Here is a 7,614-nt window from a genome sequence, read left to right as displayed (position 1 = left end):
GAGCATCTGCCCCCTGGGGGTCAGTGTGTGTCATAGTGACCAGTCATTCCAAGTCTTTCTGCTGTTAGGGTCAATTTGCATATTACCCTTTTATTATATAGGAGTGCCTGGCCAGCCTAGGTGAGGAGCTGATGGCTGTTTGCAGGCTGGCCACAGCCCCTTCAGGGTGGGGGTCCCCCCTGGGGTGCCTGGCCAGCCTGGGTGAGGGACTGATGGCTGTATGCAGGATAGCCACAGAACCTTCAGTGTGGGGGCCCCCACTGGGATGCCTGGCCAGTCTGGGTGAGGGGCTGAGGGCCATTTTCAGGCTGGCCACACCCCATTCATGGTGTGGGGGCGGTCCTGCTGGGGTGCCTGGCCAGTCTGGGTGAGTGGCTGATGACAGTTTGCAGGCTGGCTAAGCCCCCCAGCAGGGACCCTCACCGCATGAGGGTGTGGCCAGCCTGGGTGAGGGGCTGATAGCTGTTTGCAGGCTGGCCACAACCCCCAGCCACCCAAGCTCCCAGTGGAGGCTGGCTGGAAGCAGGTATCTGGGATTTATTTGTCTTCTATAATTGAATCTGTTGCCATGAGCGGAGGCCACAGCCAGCTCAGGGCAGGCGGGAAGCTTGGCTTCCTCCATTGCCGGGGCAACCAAGCCTCCTGCTTGCTCCAGCTCAGTGGCTGCCGGCCGCCATCTTGGTTGGGTTAATTTGCATATAGTCGCTCTGATTGGCTGGTGGGCGTGGCTTAGGGCATAGCAAAGGTATGGTCAATTAGCATCTTTGTCTTTTATTAGCTTAGATTTTTTCTGATATGTCTCTGTGGACAAGGGAAACAAAAGGAAAAAATAAACAAAAGAGACTGCATCAAACTAAGAAGTTTATGCACAGCAAAAGAAACCATAACAAAATGAAAAAACAGCCCATTGAATGGGAGAACATATTCACCAATGATATATCTGGTAAGGTGTTAATATCCAAAATTTATAAGAACTTATAAAACTCAACACCAAAAAAACACACCATCTATCCAGTTAAAAAGTGGGCAAAATACCTGAATAGACACTTCTCCATAGAGGACATACAAATTGCTAGTAGTTATATGAAAAGCTGCTCAAATCACTAATCCTCAGAGAAATGCAAATTAAAACCACAATGAGATATCACCTCACCCCTGTCAGAATGGCTATCACCAATAAATTGACAAGTGACAAGTGTTGGCAAGGATATGGTAAAAAGGGAACCCTGTGCACTGTTGGTGGGAATGCAGATTGGTACAGCCACTGTGGAAAGCATTATGGAGTTACCTCAAAAAATTAAAAATGGAACTGCCTTATGACCCAGCAATTACACTTCTCGGGATATAGCTGAAGAAACCTGAAACACTAATTCAATAGAAGATATGCACCCTATGTTTATTGCAGTGTTATTTACAATAGCCAAGATTTTGTAGTAGCCCAAGTGCCCATCAGTAAATTAGTAGATAAAAAATCAGTGGTACATTTACAGAATAGAATACTACTCAGCCATAAAAGGGTAATCTTACCCTTTTCAACAACACTGAGGGACCTGGAGAATATTACGTTAAGTGAAATAAGCCAGTCAGAGAAGGACAAGTACCATATGATTTCACCTACATGTAGAATCTAATGAACAAAATAAGCTAATAAACAAAATAGAAACAGACAACAGACTGACAGCTGTCAGAGGGGAAGGGAGTTGGTGGCCTGGGTGAAAAGAGCGAAGGGATTAACCAAAAAAACAAAAACAAAAAAACCTTCATAAACACAGACAATAGTGTGGTGATTACCAGAGGGAAAGCAGGTTGAGGGGAAGAAGAGGAGAGTATGGGGGGGATAAATGGTGATGGAAGGAAACTTGACTTGGGGTAGTGAACATCAATACAATATATAGATGATGTATTATAGAATTGTACGCCGGAAACCTATATAGTTGCATTAACTAATGTCACCTCAATAAATTCAATAAAAAATAAAATAAGTATTTGTAAGCAACAAAAGATTTTATTATAATGAAGTATCTATTTTAAAGACAGTACAATGCTCTCCTGTTTAAAATGAGAAGACAAAAGATCACTAGAACGTGAAAGGATTCTAGCTATCATCTGCTTCAGGGGGCATGGAGGTTCCATCCTATATTGTTTTAGTCTAGGTTTTTATATTATTTAGATATGATAAATCCAACAGATCTGGAGACAACTGCCATTGAAAAGATAGGTTGTAATATTCCCAGATTCCCAAGAGAAGGGGGTTAGCTATGGCCAGGTTACTGGGTTCTAGTCAAAAGAATGGTGAGCAAAATGATATGCACCCTTTTGGGTGTGGCCCATTAAAAACTCACTCAATCCTCTTTCCTTTTCTTTCAGCTTGATACAAATAAACATAGCAACCTAGGAAGCCACATTTTAAAGATGTCAGGATCATGGGTCCCTGAATCACCACTTGGAAAAGAGCAGTTCACCAATCAAGAATACACCTTTGGACTTTTCCTGAGTGAGAAATAAGCTTCTATTGTGCTTAAGCCTTTATAGATTTGGGAATTTTTTGAGATAGCAGATAGCATTACCAAAACTAATATAGTCTTCCGACTCCTACTTCAGTTCTGTTCTCTCCAACCACAAATCCACATGGAATAAAACCCAAATTTTAACCCCAATAAATATATAAATTTCATATCAACTAATCTAAGAGAATTAGTACATAAAGAATAAAAATAAATCAGTATTAAGAAGGGACACCTGCAGAGTATGTAGGTCTGTGTGAAACAATGGAGAAGAATGAGTTTGTTAAACAAACCCAGTACCTAGTTAAAGCTTGAGGCACTGATCTGCCATTTCTGGATCTCAAGGTTGGGAACAGTATTCCAAGAATTGTAACAAGCAGTTTCCCTAGGCTGATCTGAATGTGGCATGCTACAGATTCACGTCTCACAAGGCCCATTGTTTCTACCTCTTAAACTCCCAAATAAGTGCCAAGTACCAGTGATTCTCATGGTAGGACACAAGCTATTTAGGCACATAACTGACCCTAACTACCTCCTCAGTACAATTAATGGACACTAAGTAGATGCCACAAATGGCAAACCAGAAGCAAAAGCATACTTTTGAAGTAGGTGTTTTTCTTTAATATATTAAAATTTTCTTTTTAGAAACTCTCTTCACTCTCATATCTACTTTCTGAAGCTTCAGTACATGCATTCTCTTAACGAGAGGTCGAGGGTCCCAAAATGTAGGCTTTTTACTGGCCCTCCCTTTTTGGTTGTCACCTCACCTTCTATTTACATATTCAAAAAACTACCCAAATTATTAGCTATAAAAACAACTAAGATGAGTATGGGGGTATCTGGTAGGCTAAAACATGTTACATTGTCTGAAAGGGAACCTAGTCCGCTAGGTCACATCTGTCTACAATTAGCTGGACAACATCTTGGGTCCAAAAGGAAAAGATGCAATTTAGAGAATTGCCAATGGATTAAGATAGGAGAGTATGGAGCTCTAGGTAACAATATCACTGGTTGCCTGTGAGGTTGCAGGGAGAAGCGCTGTGATAGCTTCCTCTAGAGAAGAAAATCTTGCAAAAGAGAACAGAGAAAGTGTTAAAGCAAATGTTGCCTGTTCTGTTTAACAGTCCTGACTTTATGACATCTTTTCCCCAAGAAAACACGCATAGGAAAAACATAGTAAACTGCACACACCCAAGAGAATTGGACAGATAATATACTTTGCACAATGCAAGTTGCAAAATGTCGAAGTTCGCTGTTATGCTGTAATAGTCAACATCAGTAGTTAAGAATGCCCTGCGTAAGTTATATGCCTGACTGAAGAAATAGCATCCTGTTTTTTAGAAATATTTTGAGAGGGTGGAAATAATGGCTTGTCATTTTGTCTTATTTTTATAGGATACTTGATTCTGTTCGAGACTAGCTTGTGAATTTGGGCTTGTTCTGATTCTAAGTGACCTTTGGATGAGTTTTCAGCTGTTCCTGGAATTTATACCGCAGGGATTCCCATTCTGTCTTCTTTAGTTAATTACTCAACATATCACACATAGATGTGATGAGAAGGCAGACAAACATTTAAATTACTTTCAAAAGGAAGCTTACATTGGAAAATATTTGAGTTACATCCATCTTGTGGGTTTCTTTTGTTTAACTCAAGCATTCGTTCACAATTTAACCTTCGTGATAAATTATTACCCAAAGGCTCTTAAGCTTATTCTCTCTTCTGAGTACTGGTAGAGACCCAACACTCATTGAAATGTTGCCTCAGACTTCAAGGTTTGGAAACCTCACCAAATTATTTAACAAAGTGCTTCATGTGAAAGGTCAGCCATAAGAGGGGAAAATTCTCTGCCCTGTTACCATGTTGGTTTCTAATATCTAATATGGTAATTCCCTGTTCTGTCTTTTCATGGAACATTTCCAAGATAAGAAGTGAAGAGAAGAAGTTGCTTCTAGTAGCTATGGTCTTGTCCTGTTGGTGACCGACATGGCAGATGTGGGCAGGACGGGAAATGGGAAAGTGATTTGCCTGCCAGAATATCAGCAGATGTTCTTCTGGATGGATCATCTGTATTGCACTGAAAACACAGAGGCAGAGCTCTGCCCCCAACTTTTTTTTTTCCTCATTAAACTTTGTTATTTTAATGGGTCTCAAAATTCTGTGACAGATTTTTGGTCATGTTGTTTCCATTAAAAAGTACTGATTTTAAAAACTAATAACTTAAAAACTGCCACACACACAAAAGAACCAAATGGTCCACAAAACATTCTCCTTTCCTTTTGAAGGTTTTACGATGCATTGTAATCATTAACCAGTCTTTTACTATTAAACTTAAATGGCCAATTGAGACAAACAGTTCTGAGACCGTTCTTCCACCACTGATTGAGACTGGGGTGGCAGGTGTTGGGAATAATATGCATTTAGCCTTCTGAGCTTCCTGGTCAGACTTGGTGACTTTGTCAGCTCCAGCTGCCTTCTTGTCCACTGCTCTGATGACACCCACAGCAACTGTCTGTCTCATGTCACAAACAGCGAAACAGCCCAGAGGAGGGTAGTCAGAGAAGCTCTCAACACACATGGGCTTGCCAGGAACCATATCGACGATGGCAGCATCACCAGATTTCAAAAACTTGGGGCCATCTGCCAGCTTTTTCCCAGAACGGTAATCAATCTTCTCCTTCAGCTCAGCAAATTTGCAAGCAATGTGAGCTGTGTGACAATCCATCACAGGTGCATATCCAGCACTGATCTGGCCTGGGTGGTTCAGGATAATCACCTGAGCTGTGAAGCCAGCTGCTTCCATTGGTGGGTCATTTTTGCTGTCACCAGCCACATTGCCACAATGAACATCTTTGACAGACACATTCCTGACATTGAAGCCCACATTGTCCCTAGGAAGAGCTTCACTCAAAGCTTCATGGCCAGATCAGTTCCATACAGGGTAATCATTGGGGGATTTTCCTCCCTTCAATATCATTGTCGTTGTGCCACTTTCTTGCTCAAAAATACCCCCATGGTACTGCTATTGTCTGAATGTTTGCACTCCCCACCTCCAAAATTTATGTGTTGAATCCTAACCTCCAAGGTGATAGTATTAGGAGATGGAGCCTTTGTGAGGTAATTAGGACCTAAGGGAAGATCCTTCATGAATGAGATTAAAGTCCTCATAAAAGAGGCCTGAGGAAGCTTCCTTGCCTTCTTCCACCAAGTGAGAACACAGTGAGCAGCCATGAACTAGAAGTGGTTCCTAAATAGAACGTGACCATACTGACACCCTGATCTTGGACCTCCCAGCCTCCAGAACTGTGAGAAATGAATTTCTGTTGTTTATAAGCCACCCAATCCATGCTATTTTGTTATAGTAGCCTGAACAGACTAAAACAGGCAGACAGAATAATGGTCCTATAAGATGTCCATGTTTTAATCCCCAGAACTTGTGAGTACATTACCTTACATGACAAAAGAGCCTTTGTATATGTGATTAAGATAAAGGACCTGAAGATGGGGAGTTGAGTGTGGATTCTACATGGACCCAATATAATCATCAGTCCTTAAAAAGCTGTGGAGAGAGAGAGAGAGAGAGAGAGAGAGAGAGAGAATGTGATAGTAGAAGAGGGGTCAGAGAGGCAAGTCAGGAGAGATTTGAAGCCTGAGGGGACTTCACTGCTTGACACTCACAGTCCTCCAAACCTAACCTGACTGTTCCTACCACCACACCTTTTCCCACACAGTGTTGCATCAGCTTACCCCATCTGAATCTTATCAATCTGCTGCTATGTCTAACACTGGAACAAAGCCAAATCCAACCCATAATGATTCTTCTAATTTTTCATTCCTGCAGGACTTACTGCTTTACTACATTGTGCACCTAGCACAGAGATTGTCCAACTTATTGGCCTAAGGATTCTTTTATATTCTTAAGAACCCCAAAGATTTTTTTTGTTTATGTGTACTATATCTACTATATTTAATGTACTCAGGATTAAAAATTTTTTAATAATTATTTACTACTTTAATTAAAAATAACCATAATGACCCCAATTCATACTAACATAAATAATAAAGGGTGTCCCCCAAAATATATACACACTTTAACAGCTGATAGCTCAATTCTGATAATTAAATGTGTTTTAATAAACACTGCCTTCATAATTATTCAAAGTGCATGTATACACTTTTTTGGACACCCTACATATTTTAATAAAGATAGTTATATTTTCCAAAACAAGAAAATGTAATGAGAAGTATGGCACTGTCTCACAGTTTTGCAAATCTCTTTGATGTCCGGCTTGATAGAAGACAGCTGGATTCTCCGTGTTCCATCTGTTGCTATATATTGTTTAAGTTAAAGTATTTGAAAAAATTCTGGCCTCAAATAGATTGCATAAAATTTATTTTACAAGCATTTACAGATAATTCTAGATATTATCCTAATATATAAAAAGCCAGGGGCTGTAACGACCCGAAACGACTGGTTGGACGACCGAACAGCAGGCTAGGGAGCTGAGGGAGCAGGACAAATGGTCACCATGAGGGGACCCCCGCCTGGATCGGGCATAGCCAGCCTTCAAACCACCAGCGGCCCCTAGCCCAGGCTGGCCAGCGCCCCAGAGGAGACCCCTGCCACGATCTGGGGGCATGGCCGGCCTTCAAACCGCCAGTGTCCCTAGCCCAGGGAGGCCTCCTAGCCAAGGATGCCTGAGTCTGTTCTGGATGTAGGACCGCGCTCTCCCCGCAAGCGACTTGGAAGCTGCCAATGTCTAACTGCCAGTCTCCGGGAGGCTGGGAGTGAGTCTACTATCCACCAAAAAGTAGGACCATTGAACTGTTCACAGTCTCAGTGCAGGCACAGGTCCGTGGCTGATGGGGTGGAGGCCAGACCAAAACAAAACAGCAGAAACACCCTGCCCACCTCGGCAGGTGCAGCTGCAGTCCATGCGGGCCTGGGTAGTGTAGAAATGCTACCTTCTCCCAGGTCCTGAACTGGCACCACCGCCACCTCGCTCACCCTCAAGCCCCCCTGAGTCCTGACAGCGAAGTGTATAGGGCATCCTGAAGGAGTTGTGCTGTTCTGGTGCTTTTGCCCAAAGACACCCTTTGGGATCAATTCAG

The 7,614-nt window shown here is 42.3% G+C and overlaps 1 pseudogene across 1 annotated transcript; it reads right to left on the bottom strand.

Moving 5' to 3' along the window:
- Positions 1-4,623: 4,623 nt before the first annotated feature.
- Positions 4,624-5,422, bottom strand: LOC106725715 (annotated as a pseudogene). Its single transcript, XR_001361638.1, has one exon. The product of XR_001361638.1 is annotated as an elongation factor 1-alpha 1 pseudogene (transcript).
- Between the last annotated feature and the right edge of the window lie 2,192 nt (positions 5,423-7,614).

This window comes from Myotis brandtii, unplaced genomic scaffold (genome assembly GCF_000412655.1).
Source record: "Myotis brandtii unplaced genomic scaffold, ASM41265v1 scaffold182, whole genome shotgun sequence".
In the NCBI taxonomy this organism is placed as follows: Eukaryota; Metazoa; Chordata; class Mammalia; order Chiroptera; family Vespertilionidae; genus Myotis; species Myotis brandtii.
Note: the sequence above shows the minus strand (reverse complement) of the source record. Positions and strands in the feature narration are given on the sequence as shown.